The sequence below is a fragment of the Bos indicus genome, chromosome 8, assembly GCF_029378745.1.
Source record: "Bos indicus isolate NIAB-ARS_2022 breed Sahiwal x Tharparkar chromosome 8, NIAB-ARS_B.indTharparkar_mat_pri_1.0, whole genome shotgun sequence".
Classification (NCBI taxonomy): domain Eukaryota; kingdom Metazoa; phylum Chordata; class Mammalia; order Artiodactyla; family Bovidae; genus Bos; species Bos indicus.
In genome coordinates this window covers 76332570-76349599 of record NC_091767.1, presented here as the reverse complement: position 1 = coordinate 76349599, position 17030 = coordinate 76332570, and the positions used below count along the sequence as shown (strand labels likewise).

General features: G+C 41.3%; 1 long non-coding RNA gene across 5 annotated transcripts in view; it reads right to left on the bottom strand.

The window, feature by feature from the left end:
* The window catches only part of LOC139184599 (uncharacterized), a 105879-nt gene extending 89696 nt beyond the window's left edge, over positions 1–16183 (bottom strand). For 4 of the 5 annotated variants that reach the window (XR_011568146.1, XR_011568142.1, XR_011568144.1 and 1 more), the window contains exon 1: positions 15935–16017. This is a non-coding gene — a long non-coding RNA (uncharacterized lncRNA). Of the gene's footprint in view, positions 1–15934; positions 16018–16085 lie in introns of those variants that run through there. The other variant, XR_011568143.1, reaches the window with a different exon arrangement.
* Between the last annotated feature and the right edge of the window lie 847 nt (positions 16184–17030).

The window sequence follows — 17030 nt, the reverse complement described above, 5'->3', positions numbered from 1 at the left end:
TTTTTAGCAATAAAGCATTTTTAAATTAAGGTATGTACATTTTTTAGACATAATGCTATCACACTTAACTACAGTATAGTGTAAACTTAACTTCTCTATGCTCTGTGAAACCAAAATAATTCATGACTCAGTATTGTAATATTCACTTTATTGCAGTGGTCTGGAGCCGAACCTGCAATCTCTCTGAAGTATGCCTCTCTTTTGACAAAATCCAACATCTTTTCTTGACAGAAACACTCAGCAAACTAGGAAAATAAACTTCTTCAGCCTTGTCAAGAGCATATTAACAAGAAAAACCTACAGTTATCATCATGCCTAATGAGCAACAAATGAAAACTTTGCCCCAAAGATCAGGAAAATATCTTATCTTACCATTTCTATTCAACATTGCATTGGAGCATCTACCCTGAGCAATTAAGCAGGGAAATAAAATAATAAGCATATATAAATTGGAAAGGAAGAATTAAAACCATCTCTATTCTCATCTGTGAAATCTACAGAACACACAAACTATTAGAGCTAACAAATGAGTCCAACCAGTTTGTAGGATACAAAATCAACTATTTATTTCTATAATCTAGCAATGAGCGATCAAAAAGGAAAATAAGGGCTTCCCTGGTGGCTCAGTGGTAAAGAATCTGCCTGCCAACGCAGGAGACACAGGTTCAATCCATGATCTGGAAAGATCCCACATGCTGCAGAGCAACTAAGCCCATTTGCCACAACTATTGAGCCTGTGCTCTAGAGCCCAGGAACCCCAACTACTGAGTCCACGAGCTACAACTACTGAAGCCCGTGCCCTAGAGCCCATGCTCCACAAGAGAAGCCCCTGCAATAAGAAGTCTGCGCACTTCAATGAAGAGTAGCCCCACTCGCTGCAACTAGAGAAAAGCCCATCCAGCTACCAAGACACAGCAGAACCAAAAACAAATAATTTCTTAAAAATCAATTAAAAAATGAAATTGAGAAAATTCTATTTACAATAGCATCACAAACAATAAAATAGTGATTTAACAAACTAAGAAGATGGCGGAGGAATAAGACGGGGAAACCACTTTCTCCCCCACAAATTCATCAAAAGATCATTTGAACGCTGAGCAAATTCCATAAAACAACTTCTAACCTTGGTGGAGGACACCAGGCACCCAGAAAGGCAACCCATTCTCTTCAAAAGGAGGTAGGACAAAATATAAAAGATAAAAAGAGACAAAAGAGTTAGGGATGGAGACCCACCCATCCCAGGGAGAGTCATGAAGGAGGAGAAGTTTCCACACACCAGGAAACCCTCTCACCGGCAGCTTTGTGGGGAGTTTTGGAATCTTAGAGGGCAACATAACCGGGAGGAAAAACAAACAAACAAACAAACAACCCACAGATTATATGCCTAACCACAACTCCCAGCAGAGAAGTAGCCCAGACGCTCACGTCTGCCAGCAGCGAGCAGGGGCTGAACAGGGAGGTGCAGGTTGCATGCTTAGGGTAAGGATGGGGCCTGAATACCCTGAGGACAATCTGAGGGAGCTAACGTGAGACAGCAACCCAAACTGTGGGATAGCCAGAGAGAGAGAGGGAAAAAAGATAGAGAGAGAGAACTTTCCCTTGAAAAGCTCTAAGGCAGAGCTTGGTCCGCTCACAGAACAAAGGATTGAGCGAATACCAGAGGAGAGCTAGCCAGCTGCAGACTGGCCTATCCCCCCGCCGGAGGCAGAGAGGCAGGCAGGCGACAGCCAGAACAGGAAGGCAAGGGGCAATCAGGGACCCAGAGACAGCATCCTCCACCAAACTGTGAGCAGGCTCCCAGTTGCTAACCAAGTCTTCTGGGATCCTGAATGGTTGACATCCGCCAGGAGGGTCGCAGTCAGAGATCAGCTCCCCAGAGGAGACACACGGCACACCTGAGACGGTGCTCTCCCTGTGCACCCAGGAAACCGAGGGGCTGGGAACGGGGAGATGGTAAGACCTGGGGGCTGGGAACAGGGAGGTGGTAAGACTCAGTGCCCACCTGGGAGAGTGCACCTGGTCGCCTGAGCTGCTCAGACCTGGGAAGGGCACAGAACGTACAACCAACTGAGTCTGTGCCTTTGTGGAGCACCCGAGAACCTGAACGGCTTAGACCTGGGAAATGCATGATAGTTCCCCTGCAGAGCAACCTGGAGCCTGAGTAGACTGGGAAAGCACACACGCCATGAGGCGGGCAAACCCAGTGTGGCCCAGGCACTGCGAGCACTCCCCACACACACCGGTGATGTTTGTTTGCAGTGTTCCTCCCTCCCCACAGCACAACTGAACAAGTGAGCCTAAACAAGTGACCACCTTCGCCCCCTTGGGTCAGAATGGAAATTAGACACTGAAGATACCTGCAAACAGAGGAAGCCAAAATAAACAAAGAGGGAACCGCTCTGGAAGTGACAGGTGCAACAGATTAAAACCCTGTAGTTAGTATTAACTACATTGGAAGGGGCCTATAGACCTTGAGAAGAAGCCGGAACAAGGAACTATGTAAAACTGAACTGACCCTCAATATCTCCAGAGAAATTCCTAGATATATTTTACTACTATCATTTTTTAATTAAAAAAATTTTTTTAAGTTTTTTATTACCCCTTTAATTTTCACTTTTATAACCTATTACTTTGCAAAAAAATAAGATCCTATTTTTAAAGCAAATTTCATTTATATATTTTTTATAATTTTTGAGATTTTGTTTTGTTTTTATAATACCATATTTTTAAGAGTCTAATCTCTATCTAGACTTTTAATCTTTGCTTTTTGGTATTTATTAACTTTGTACCTTTAAGAATCCAATCTTCAAAGTGTGATTACTGGCTTGATTGCTCTCTCCCCTTTTGACTCTCCTTTTTCTCCCCCAGGTCACCTTTATCCGCCCCCCTCCCTTCTCTTCTCTACTTAACTCTGTGAGTCTCTTTGGGTGTTCCGGGCTGTGGAGAACACTTAGGGAACTGATTACTGGCTAGATCTGTCTCTCTTCTTTTGACTCCCCCTTTTCTCCTGGTCACTTCTATCTCCTTCCTCCCTCTTCTCTTCTCTGTGTAACTCTGTGAACCTCTCTGAGTGTTCCAAACTGTGGAGAGTACATAGGGAATTGATTACTGGCTAGATTTTTCCTCTCTTCTTTTGATTTCCCCTGTTCTCCTCCTGGTCACCTCTATCTCCCTCCTCCCTCTTCTCTTCTCCATGTAACTCTGTTAACCTCTCTGGGTGTCCCTCACTGTGGAGAATCTTTTCACCATTGACCTAGATGTTTTATCATTGGTGCTGTATGGATGGAGGCTACTGTAAGAATAAAACTGAAAGCCAGAGGCAGGAGGCTTAAATACAAAACGAGAACACCAGAAAACTCCTGACTCTAGAGAACATTGATCGACAAGAGCTCATCCAAAAGCCTCCATACCTACCCTGAAACCAAGCTCTACCCAAGAGCCAAGAAGTTTCAGAGCAAGAAATACCAAGCTAATTCTCCAAAAACACAGAAACATAACCCTAAGCATTAAAATACAGGCAGCCAAAAGTCACACCAAACCCACAGACACCTCAAAACTCACTACTGGACACTTCATTGCACTCCAGAGAGAAGAGATCCAGCTCCACCCACCAGAACACCAATGCAAGCTTCCCTAACCAGGAAAACATGACAAGTCACTCATCTAATCCCACCCACAGGGAGGAACCTCCACAATAAAGAGGAACCACAAACTTCCAGCATACAGAAAGGCCACCCAAAACACAGCAATCTAAACAATGAAAAGGCAGAGAAATATTCAGCAGGTAAAGGAACATGATAAATGCCCACCAAACCAAACCAAAGAAGAGGAGATAGGGAGTCTACCTGAAAAAGAATTCAGAAAAATGACCCAAAATCTTAAAAACAAAATGGAGTTACAGATAAATAGTCTGGAGACAAGATTGAGAAGATGCAAGAAATGTTTAACAAGAACCTAGAAGAAATAAAAAAGAGTCAGTCGATAACGAACAATGCAACAACTGAGACCAAAAGCACTCTGGAGGGAACCAGCAGTATAACCTCAGAATAACTGAGGCAGAAGACAGGATAAGTGAGGTGGAAGGTAGAATGGTGGAAATAAATGAAGCAGAGAGGAACAAAGAAAAAAGAATTAAAAGAAATGAGGACAACCTCAGAGACCTCTGGGACAATGTTAAATGCCCCAACGTCCGAATCATAGGAGTCCCAGAAGAAAAAGACAAAAAGAAAGGCCATGAGAAAATACTTGAGATAATAGTTGAAAACTTCCCTAAAATGGGGAAGGAAATAGCCACCCAAGTCCAAGAAACTCAGAGAGTCCCAAACAGGATAAATACAAGGCAAATCACCCCAAGACACATATTAATCAAATTAACAAAGATCAAACACAAAGAACAAATATTAAAAGCAGCAAGAGAAAAACGACAAATAACACACAAGGTATTCCCATAGGATAAGAGCTGATCTTTCAACAGAACCTCTTCAGGCCAGAAGGGAATGCCAGGACATACTTAAGTGATGAAAGAGAAAAACCTACAACCCAGATTACTGTACCCAGCAAGGATCTCATTCAGATATGAAAGGGAAATCAACAGCCTTACAGACAAGCAAAAGCTGAGAGAATTCAGCACCACCAAACCAGCTCTTCAACAAATGCTAAAGGATCGTCTCTAGACAGGAAACACAGAAAAGGTTTATAAACTCTAAAAAACAAAGTAAATGGCAATGGGATCATACTTATCAATAATTACCTTAAATGTAAATGGGATGAATCCCCCAACCAAAAGACAAAGACTGGTGAATAGATACAAAAACAAGGCACCTACATATGCTGTCTACAAGAGACCCACCTCAAAACAAGGGACACATACAGACTGAAAGTGAAGGGCTGGAAAAAGACATTTCATGCAAATGGAGACCAAAAGAAAGCAGGAGTAACCATACTCATATCAGATAAAATAGACTTTGAGACAGATTGTGAAAAGAGATGAAGAAGGACACTACATAATGATCAAAGGATCAATCAAAGAAGATGTAACAATTATAAATATATATGCACCCAACATAGGAGCACTGCAATATGTAAGGCAAATGCTAACAAGTTGAAAGGGGAAATTAACAGTAGCACAATAATAGTGGGAGACTTTAATACCCCACTCACACCTATGGATAGACCAACTAAACAGAAAATTAACAAGGAAACACAAACTTTAAATGATACAATGGACCAGTTAGACCTAATAGATATCTATAGGACATTTCACCCAAAAACAATGAATTTCACCTTTTTCTCGAGTACACAAGGAACATTCTCCAGGATATATCATATTCTGAGCCATAAATCTAGCCTTGGTAAATTCAAAAAAACCTGAAATCATTTCAAGCACCTTTCTGATCACAATGTGGTAAGATGAGATGTCAACTACAGGGGGAAAAAAAAAACTATTAAAAATACAAATGTATGGAGGCTAAACAACACACTTCTGAATAACCAACAAATCACAGAAGAAATAAAAAGAGAAATCAAAATATGCATGGAAACGAATGACAATGAAAACACGACAACCCAAAACCTATAGGATTCAGTAAAAGCAGTGCTAAGGAGAAGATTCATAGCAATACAAGCTTTCCTCAAGAAATAAGAGAAAAATCAAATAAATAACCTAACTCTACACCTAGAGCAACTAGAAAAAGAGGAAATGAAGAACCCTAGGGTTAGTAGAAGGAAACAAATCATAAAAATTAGGGTGGAAATAAATGAAAAAGAAACAAAGGAGACTGTAGCAAAAATCAACAAAGCTAAAAGCTGGTTCTTTGAGAAGATAAATAAAATTGACAAACCATTAGCCACTCATCAAGAAAAAAAGGGAAAAGAATCAAGTCAACAAAATTAGAAATGAAAATGGAGAAATCACAACAGACAACACAGAAATACAAATGATCATAAGAGACTACTACAGCACCTATATGCCAATAAAATGGACAACTTGGAAGAAATGGACAAATTCTTAGAAAATCATAACTTTCCGAAAATGAACCAGGAAGAAATAGAAAATCTTAACAGACCCATCACAAATATGGAAATCGAAACTGTAATCAGAAATCTTCCAAAACACAAAAGCCCAGGACCAGATGGCTTCACAGCTGAATTCTATCAAAAATTTAGAGAAGAGCTAACATCTATCCTACTCAAAGTCTTCCAGAAAATTGCAAAGGAAGGTAAACTCCCAAACTCATTCTATGAGGCCACCATCACCCTAATACCAAAACCTGACAAAGATGCCACAAAAAGTGAAAACTACAGGCCAATATCACTGATGAACATAGATGCAAAAATCCTTAACAAAATTCTAGCAAACAGAATCCAACAACATATTAAAAAGTTCATACATCATGACCAAGTGGGCTTTAATCCCAGGGATGCAAGGATTCTTCGATATTTGCAAAATCAATGTGATATACCACATGAACAAACTGAAACATAAAAACCATATGATTATCTCAATAGATGCAGAGAAAGCCTTTGACAAAATTCAACACCCATTTATGATAAAAAAAAAAAAAAACCTCCAGAAAGCAGGCATAGAAGGAACATACCTCAACATAATAAAAGCCATATATGATAAACCAACAGCAAACATTATCCTCAATGATGAAAAATGGAAAGCGCTTCCCCTAAAGTCAGGAACAAGACAAGGGTGCCCACTCTTACCACTACTATTCAACACATTTTTGGAAGTTTTAGTCACAGCAATCAGAGCAGAAAAAGAAAAGGAATCCGGATTGGAAAAGAAGTAAAACTCTCACTGTTTGTAGATGACATGATCGTCTACATAGAAAATCCTAAAGACTCCACCAGAAAATTACTAGAGCTAATCAATGAATATAGTAAAGTTGCAGGATATAAAATTAACACACAGAAATCCCTTGCATTCCTATACGCTAACAATGAGAAAACAGAAAGAGAAATTAAGGAAACAATTCCATTCACCACTGCAATGAAAAGAATAAAATACTTAGGAATAAATCTACCTAAAGAAACAAAAGACCTATATATGAAAAACTATAAAACACTGATGAAAGAAATCAAAGAGGACACTAATAGATGGAGAAATATACCATGTTCATGGATTGGAAGAATCAATATAGTGAAAATGAGTATACTACCCAAAGCAATCTATAGATTCAAAATCCCTATCAAGCTACCAACGGTATTTTTCACAGAACTAACACAAATAATTCCATAATTTGTATGGAATACAAAAAACCTCAAATAGCCAAAGCGATCTTGAGAAAGAAGAATGGAACTGGAGGAATCAACCTGCCTGACTTCAGGCTCTACTACAAAGCCACAGTCATCAAGACAGTATGGTACTGGCACAAAGACAGAAATATAGATCAATGGAACAAAATAGAAAGCCCAGAGATAAATCCATGCACCTATGGACACCTTATCTTTGACAAAGGAGGCAAGAATATACAATGAAGAAAAGGCAATCTCTTTAACAAGTGGTGCTGGGAAAGCTGGTCAACCACTTGTAAAAGAATGAAACTAGACCACTTTCTAACACCATACACAAAAATAAACTCGAAATGGATTAAAGATCTAAAAGTAAGACCAGAAACTATAAAACTCCTAGAGGGAAACATAGGCAAAACACTCTCTGACATAAATCACAGCAGGATCCTCTATGACCCACCTCCCAGAGTTAAGGAAATAAAAGCAAAAATAAACAAATGGGACCTAATTAAACTTAAAAACTTTTGCACAACAAAGGAAACTATAAGCAAGGTGAAAAGACAGCATTCAGAATGGGAGAAAATTATAGCAAATGAAGCAACTGACAAAGAATTAATCTCAAAATATACAAGCAGCTCAGGCAGCTCAATTCCAGAAAAATAAACAACCCAATCAAAAAATAGGCCAAAGAACTAAACAGGCATTTCTCCAAAGAAGACATACAGATGACTAACAAACATGAAAAGATGCTCAACATCACTCATTATCAGAGAAATGCAAATCAAAACCACTATGAGGTACCATTTCACACCAGTCAGAATGGCTGCGATCCAAAAGTCTACAAATAATAAATGCTGGAGAGGGTGTGGAGAAAAGGGAACCCTCTTACACTGTTGGTGGGAATGCAAACTAGTACAGCCACTATGGAGAACAGTGTGGAGATTCCTTAAAAAACTGGAAATAGAACTGCCTTATGATCCAGCAATCCCACTGCTGGGCATACACACTGAGGAAACCAGAAGGGAAAGAGACATGTGTACCCCAATGTTCATCGCAGCACTGTTAACAATAGCCAGGACATGGAAGCAACCTAGATGTCCATTGGCAGACAAATGGATAAGAAAGCTGTGGTACATATACACCTTGGAATATTACTCAGCCATTAAAAATAACACATTTTAATCAGTTCTAATGAGGTGGATGAAACTGGAGCCTATTATACAGAGTGAAGTAAGTCAGAAAGAAAAACACCAATACTAACACCAAGTATTAACACCAATATTACCAAAACTACCAATAATACAAAACACCAATATTAGCCCATATATATGGAATTTAGAAAGATGGTAACAATGACCCTATATGTGAGACAGCAAAAGAGACACAGATGTAAAGAACAGACTTTTGGACTCTGTGAGAGAAGGCGAAGGTGGGATGATTTGAGAGAATAGCATTGAAACATGTATATTATCATATGTGAAATAGATTGCCAGGCCAGGTTCAATGCATGAGACAAGGTGTTCAGGGCTGATGCACTGGGATGACCCTGAGGGATAGGATAGGGAGGGAGGTGGGAGGGGGGTTCAGGATGGGGAACACATGTACACCCATGGCTGATTCATGTCAGTGTATGGCAAAACCCACTACAATATTGTAAAGTAATTAGCCTCCAATTAAAATAATTAATAAAAAAAATAAGTGCAAGATCTGAACACTGTAACAACAAATTATCATTGAAAGAAATTAAAGAAGACCTAAATAAATGGAAATACATTCCATGTTCACCGATGAGAAGATTCAGTATTATTAAGATAGGATTACTCCCCAAATTGATATCCAGATTCAAGGCAGTCTTCATCAAAATCCTAGCTGCTTGTTTTGCAGAAATTGGAAAGTAGGTCCTAAAATTTCATATGAAAATGCAAGGCACCCAGAATAGCCAAAACAATCTCAAAAAAGAAGAACAAATTTAAAGGACTCACACCTCTAGACTTCAAAAATTAATACAGAGCTACAGTAATCAAGGCACTATAGTACTGGCATAAGGATAGACAGGTTAATCCATGATATAAAATTGATATTCCAGAAATAAACCCATATGTTTATGGACAACTTATGTTTGAAAAGGGTACAAGATAATTCAAAGCAGAAATGGCTTTTTCAACAAAAGGGCAACAGGACATCCACACATTGTACCTATTCCTCACACCAAATTAAAAATTTAATTCAAAATGGATCAAAGACCTAAATGTAAGAACCAAAACTGTAAAACTCTTAAAAGAAAACATATGCATAATATTTGGTGATCTTAAATTAGGCAATGGTTTTAAAACATGACACAAAGCACTATCAATAGAATTTAAAAATGGATAAATTGGAACTCATCAAAATTAAACACTTTTGTGCTTCAAAGGACTATATAAAGAAAGTGAAAAAACAACCCAGAGAATGAGAGAAAATATTTTTAAATCATGCATCTGTAAAAAGTCTAGTATCTAAAATATATAAAGACATTTACAACTCTGTAAAAACAAAAAAATTTAAATGAGTAACAGATATGAATAGATAATTCTCCACAGAAGACATACAAATGTCTACTAAGCACATGAAAAGATGCTTCACATCATTAGTCTTTAGGAAAATGCAAATCAAAAAGCTCAATGAAATACCATTTCATACCTGCTAGGATGGCTAAAAAAATTTAAAAGATGGTAAGGATATGGAGAAATTGAAGCTCTCATGATTGCTGAAGTATAGCTGCTGTGAAAAACAGTTTGGGAGTTCCCTAAAAAGTTAAATACTGAATTACCATACAACCCAGCAATTCCACTCCTAGGTATATAACCAAGAAAATTGAAAGCATATGTTTATATAAAAAAATTAAACACAAATGTCTGTGACATTAGCCATAATAGCACAAAAAGTGAAAACTCCCCCCAAATGTTCATCAATGAATTAATGGATAAATAAAATGTGGTATATCCATAGAATGCAGTATTATTCAGCTATGGGAAAAAATGAGGTACTGATGAGACATGTGGGACCTGGGACCCTTTGCTACAAGTGCTTGTACCTGGACAACAAACGTCTCCTGAAGAAACAGAATACAAAGATAGATAGGTTGATCCAAAAATATAACTGAAACTCCAGAGAGAAACCCATACATTTAGGACAACTGATTTTTGATAAGGGTACCAAGACAATTCAATGCAGAAAGAAAAGCCTTTTCAACAAAAGGATAACTGCATAGCCACACAGAAAATGATGCTGAAACTATTTCTCACACCAAATTTTAAAAATTAAGTCAAAATGAATCAAAGATCCAAATAAGGACTAAAAATAACTGCATGCATGCAGAGTTGGGGAAAATTATGAACAAGATATAAAAAGACCAAAAACCCAACTTCTATGTCCCCTACACACAATACCACCAGAGAAGGGGCCTAAGTCACCCCATCCTGCCTGACCCCTGGACCTGCCCCTACCCTCACCGCATGTAAGGCAACAACTCACCTTCACTCAAGGAGTGAACAAAAGAACCTGTTACTTGTTTTGTTCCCTCCTGATGCAGCATGAGTCCCAGTAAAGCCTTGCCTAAGTTTCTTCTCTGGCCTCTTATCAATTTCCATTGATTTGAAGAGTCTAAGAACCAGCTCTGTTACACTGATGTGTGCTACAACATGAAAGAAAAACCACACAGAAAAGGCTATCATGTTATATGACTCCATTTCATGAAATGCCCCCAAACTTTCAAAGAGACAGAAAGTAGGTTAGTCATTTCCGGGGACTTGGGGGATGGGAGAATGGTGGGGAGTGACTGCTAATGGGTACAGAGTTTGGGGATAATGAGAATGTTCTAGAATTATATGATGCTGATAGCTGCACAACTCTGAATAGATTAAAAAGCACTGAACTACATACTGCAAATGGGTGAATTTAAGAAAGCTGAGCACCAAAGAATTGATGCTTTTGAACTGTGGTGTTGGAGAAAACTCTTGAGAGTCCCTTGGACTGCAAGGAGAGCCAACCAGTCCATCCTAAAGAAGATCAGTCCTGGGTGTTCATTGGTAGGACCGATGTTGAAGCTAAAATTCCAATACTTTGGCCACCTGATGCGAAGAGCTGACTCATTTGAAAAGACCCTGATGCTGGGAAAGATTGAGGGCAGGAGGAGAAGGGGATGACAGAGGATAAGATGGTTGGATGGCATCACTGACTCGATGGACATGGGTTTGGGTGGACTCCGGGAGTTGGCAATGGATAGGGAGGCCTGGCGTGCTGCAATTCATGGGGTTGCAGAGTCAGACACAATTGAGTGACTGAACTGAACAGTAAATGAATTGCATCTCAATATTTTAAAAAGTCAGACCACACCATTCTTCTCAAAATGCTCCAACATGTCAAAAGAACACAAGACTCCCCAGAGCCACTGCTCTGACCACTGCTTTTCTGACCTCATCTCCCATCACTCTCCCACCTGGCAGCCCCCACCAGTCACACTGCCTCCTTCTGTTCTTCAAACACACCATCATGCTTCCACCTCAGGGCCTTTGCTTTCAGTTTCCCCACAGCCCTGGATTCAAGCCTCCAACACCGGCACAGTTAACTTCTGCACCTCTTGAAGTCTTTGCTTGAATGTCCCCTTTTCAGTGAGGTCTACCCTAACTGCATGCCTGTACTCCTTTTCCCCAACCCTGTTACTTCTCTTTTGCATTTATCCCTGTCTAAAACATAACATGCTTCTCTTATTTCTTACTTTGTATTTATGGTCTGTTTCCTCCCACTAGAATCTAAGCCATTGTAGCTAGAATTTCTGTCTGCTTCTTCACTGCTCTATGTTTCACACTCTGTGGGCATACAGGAGGTGCTTACTAAATATCTGTTGGTGACCACAAAATAAATGAATGTCTACAGGGGTAAACAGGTTTGGAGGACCTGTTCTGAGAATGAAAACATCTTCGCGGACATACAAACAACTTTGGGAATGAACTTTTTTGAAGACTGTCTACTGCTTGTTATCAAACACTTGTTCAAGCCTAAGAGACGTCAGATATTTTCTGACACCTGCTATTTAATTACTGTGACCATGCATGAAAGCAATGGGCCTCAGGCCCTTTTCTTTCAGTAGCTGAGTATGTGAGCCTTGCTCAGCTTCGTGTCTTTGATGCTCACATTTTGCTTGTAGTTCTTCCTTGGTTTCACACAGAGACACGAACTGCCAGGAAACTCTCTCTGCCTCTCTCAGGACATCTGTGCTTTGAGTCTAACTCTGGGCCAGCTCTGCAGACTGAAAACACTCTGGGTGTGCCTGTCAACAGGAAGAGAAGCGCTCCAGCAGGAACCCCACACCGCCTGACCGCACAGCCTCCTAAGCTCCAGGCAGCATCTTTGTTGTGCTTAAATGAGCCTTCCATGTGCTCCTGGCAGGAGCACACATAATTAAACGTACTAACACTTAAGAGCAGGCTTAAACCACAGATTTTCTATTATCGTTTTTAACTTTTGATTCATCCCCTCCAGAGATTCAGCCTTTCTTTGATAGAGGCCTAAAACATGAGAGAGAAGTTTCTTGGGTGTCCAAAAAATCATAATGCTTTTGGGAAACTGAGTCTTAGCATGGAGAAATCCCTCTGTATTCTGCCATCTCCATTCTCTATTTTTCAGATAAAATAGCTATTACTTTGTGTCTGTGTGGAGCACAGCAAAAAGGAAACTCGGATTTCAAAGAACCATCTCTATCACCTTCAAAATCTTTTTGTCCTTGGGTATCCTGAAATGTCTATCCTCTCTAGTCACAAAAATGTTTTCTCTGCAGCAGCTGACCCTATCTATGATAATGATTTTAACAACTTACTGACTGGAGATATATGAATATGTCTCTTGTTACCCTAACATTATTGACCAGAGTGTTTCAATATTCACTTCCATAACAAATCGCCAGCCACAGACATTAGTTTCTGCAAAAGTCCTCCAGTCAGTAACATGCTATGTGTTAGCTGCTAGTTGCGTCTGACTCTTTGTGACCCATGGACTGTAGCTCTCCAGGCTCCTCTGTCCATGGGATTTCCCTGGCAAGAGTGGGTAGCCATTCCCTTCTCCAGGGGATCTTCCCGACCCAGGGATCAAACCCAGGTCTCGTGCATTGCAGATGGATTCTTGACCGTCTGAGCCACCAGGGAAGTCCCCGATAATGTGTTAAGTAGCACCTATAATACAAATTCGTATAATCCAGAATACAGCCCCAACACACCTGTTTTTGGTTCATTTAAGTATCCCACAGGTCCTTCAGGTTCTTTCTATCCAAGACTCTTATTATCTCTCCACCAAAACAAATTTTTTTTTTAGTTTTTAATTTTAAAAAATTAATAATAAGAAACCCTGCTGTTGCCAAGCCTTACTAATAGCATTACTTTCTCCCACTCAAGGAAACCAGGAAATTCAAAATCAAGTTTGGCTCTCTGCTCTGGCTCTATACAAATTCTGTCAGTCAATGAGTCACTTGCTTTGACCCCGTTTTAATGAACTTCCAAATTTTTCCTGGCCATGTATCTTCTGAAGAAGGATTACCTCCTGCTCACACTTAAAAGCCAACAGTGGGGACTTTATTCTGCTCACGGTTTGAAAGCTGACTACCCTCTACTCCCAACTTTGAAAACACTAATTACTCAGGTGACCATGAAAATGAAACCAGATGTTCTCCCCAATCCCTGCCATCTGCCCTGGTGCTGGGCCTGGGTTCTGTCTTGTGCTAAGGAAGATCTGGCTCTGTTACCAAACCAAACTTGGGTCCATTCACCCAACATACAACAACTCCAACATACAACAACTCCAACATACAACAACTCCAACATACAACAACTCCAACATACAACAACTCCAACATACAACAACTCCAACATACAACAACTCCAACATACAACATATAATGACATGCAACAACTGGGCTGTGGGGAAGGAAAGTATAGTGTTTACTGCAAGGCACCCAAGATGGGGCCAATCAAGAACAGGCAGCTCATGCTCAAAAGACCCAAACCCCCTGATGCCTTTCAGGGTAGGTTTTTTAAAAACGGTGTGAGGGAGAGGATCACAGGGTCTTTCATCAGGTCATGCACAATTCTCTGACTGGTTGATGGGGAAGTTAACAGGGTGATTTCAGGAATCATAATCATCAACCTGCTGGTTCCAATCAGTCTGGGGTTTCTGTGCTAGTGATCAGCATGGGGTTGACTTCTTCCACCTGGGGGGGTTTTAAGTGTCTGCAAAACAACTTAATGATATGGCGCAGGATATTAACTATAGCACTTGAGAAGGAACTAAAGGTCCTTTGTTTTATGGCTGAACTATTATTATTCTGTCTTGCTCAATTGTTTGTTTTTGCATTTTCTCACTTCTCTGATTAAATTGCTCTTTGGAATTCAGGGAAGGTCTAAATGGCTAAAGCTCTTCTACAAAAAAGATGCAGAGACACAGGACATCTGTTCCTGGGAAGGCCCTGCAGGATCCTGCTTAGTTTCAGCCCTATCACTTCCAGCCTATGTGAGCTTGGATGTGATGTTATATGCCATGCATGCAATAACACAACATTCCCAGCTGGCTCAGTGGTAAACAATCCACTGCCAACGCAGGAGACACAGCAGTCTCAGGTTCAATCCCTGGGTGGGGAAGATCCCCTGGAGGAAGAAATAGCAAACCCACTATAGTTCATGGGGTTGCAAAGAGTGGGACACGACTGGACTGAGCATGGTATAAGAGGAGCACATGGTATATATGCAATAACACAGAAATCAGACCTATAAACATAGGTTATCATAAGAAAGTATGGGATATAAATGCATAAGTCAGTAGAGACCCATAGGTTAACCCATTCTATTGAGCTCAGTCTATCTAGATTTCTAAGGAAGACTGCGCAAATTTGGTAGGTTCCATTTTTACTGTCAGGGAGTAACAGTATGGGAATTCCCCACAAGTGTAGCTGCTGGGTTCCTCTCCCATTTCACCTCCATGCTGCCTCCCTCTCCCATTTCACCACCATGCTGCCTCCTGAAAGTGGGTTTATGAGGCTCATGGTTCCCCAAGGTCCAGACCTAACTCTGAAGCCCAGCCAGGGCCGGGGCTGTCCAAATCAAGATGGAGGTCCAATCCCATTGTCCAATAAAGGATAAGGCCCAGAGAGCTGAGAAATCTGTTTTCTGGTGCACATATGTTACTCTCAACAAAAACATTATTTCTTCACAAACACAGATTCATTGTTCTGTACCCTAAGTGTGAACCAGGAATTGGAGCTCAGAGAGTCCTACATTTAGAGCTCTAGGTTCAGCTACTGTCCCACTCCTCCTAAAGAGACATGTCTCTCTGCACCCAAGATTCGCTTTCTATAAAGACCTTACATTACGGAGACTGCAGCCGGAATTAACTGGACTAGACACCGAGGGCCACGCTTTGCCAAATGAATAGGAATGAAGGAAGAGGCTGCCCCCAAGTGGGAAACCCGAAAATTGCAGCGACGCTTCCAATCAGTTACTCATGAGTTCAAGAAACTGCACCGGGTTTCCATTTCCAGCTCGCAGAAATGCCCCTCCTTGAGAACCGCTAGGGAGGAAACTGAGGTGCGGATCCTTTTACTATCACCGCGGCACGCTGAGAAAACAGAACAGGCAAACCCACCGTCTCCCAACCCCCCGACCCTATAAAGCACCTGGTTAAATGCAAATTCTGGGTCCTCACCGCGGACACTTTGATTTAGCGAGCCAGAGGGAGTGAGCGCCTAGAGTTCTGATGTCTAACCACGTGGTTCGGATCATGTGGCAGATTTGGAGATTGTGGGCTGGGAAGCGACTTTCTCTTACCCTTCCCGGGCCCCGGGCTGTGGGTCCTGGGAACCCCGAATCCGCAGTTTTTCTTGTGGCCTTTCTCGCAGCCCCCAGCCGCCGCTCTATTGTCTCCCCACCAGCCACTGCGGAACCCCACCCACCAGCCGGGTCTGCCCCGGGTCAGCCCAGCCACCGTGGTTTCCATGGCGACCCGGGCTGCGCCGCGTGCCGCTTCCCTCGCGCGGTGTAAGGTGGCGTCTCTCTGACCCAGCGCCCACCGCCTCGACCGAGAAGGGAAATTCTAGTCCAGGACAGTCAAGCTAAGAAGTAACTTTACTACTACTATTGAGTATTTCTTGTGCCCATTTTTTATTTAAAATAAGATGTAAGAGTTTTGTTTTTCCGGGGTAGGGGGTCGCGGAATTCGAGCGACCTGTCTTAGTACCTTTATGTAACATCTCACATTCAGATTCAAACGCTTGGGATAGACTGACCCTCCTCCCCCGCCCAGCTAAAGGAATTAATAATTTCGACTTGCCTTAGAGACTTACCTTTCTTTGCACAGCCCTCCCGTGGTACATGCACCAGAACACTCAGGTGTGTGGTTTTGTCTAGCAACCTCGGGAAACACCGAGGTGATTCCCAGACCGTGGGCCTCCTGTTTCTTCTTTACTCTCCAATCCTGCCCTTCTTGCCAAGGACTGCTGCCTCTGCTGAACCCGATGGAGGAGGTCAGGTTCTTAAGGGCTTCGGCAGGGAATGCAGACTGTATTCTCAGAAGCATGTGGGCTGAGCTAGGCCCTCAGAAGTTCCTCGTTATTCTAATCAAGAAGCCCTGGCTTACTCTAATCAACTTCCATTAGGAGAAGGCCACATCTTCTGGAAGGACCTGGGTATACTTTCAAAAGGTGCTATAAGGAGCATGGTCCAACACCCCAGGTCCGGTCAGCTTTTCTTTTTGGTCATCCATGAGGACTGCTG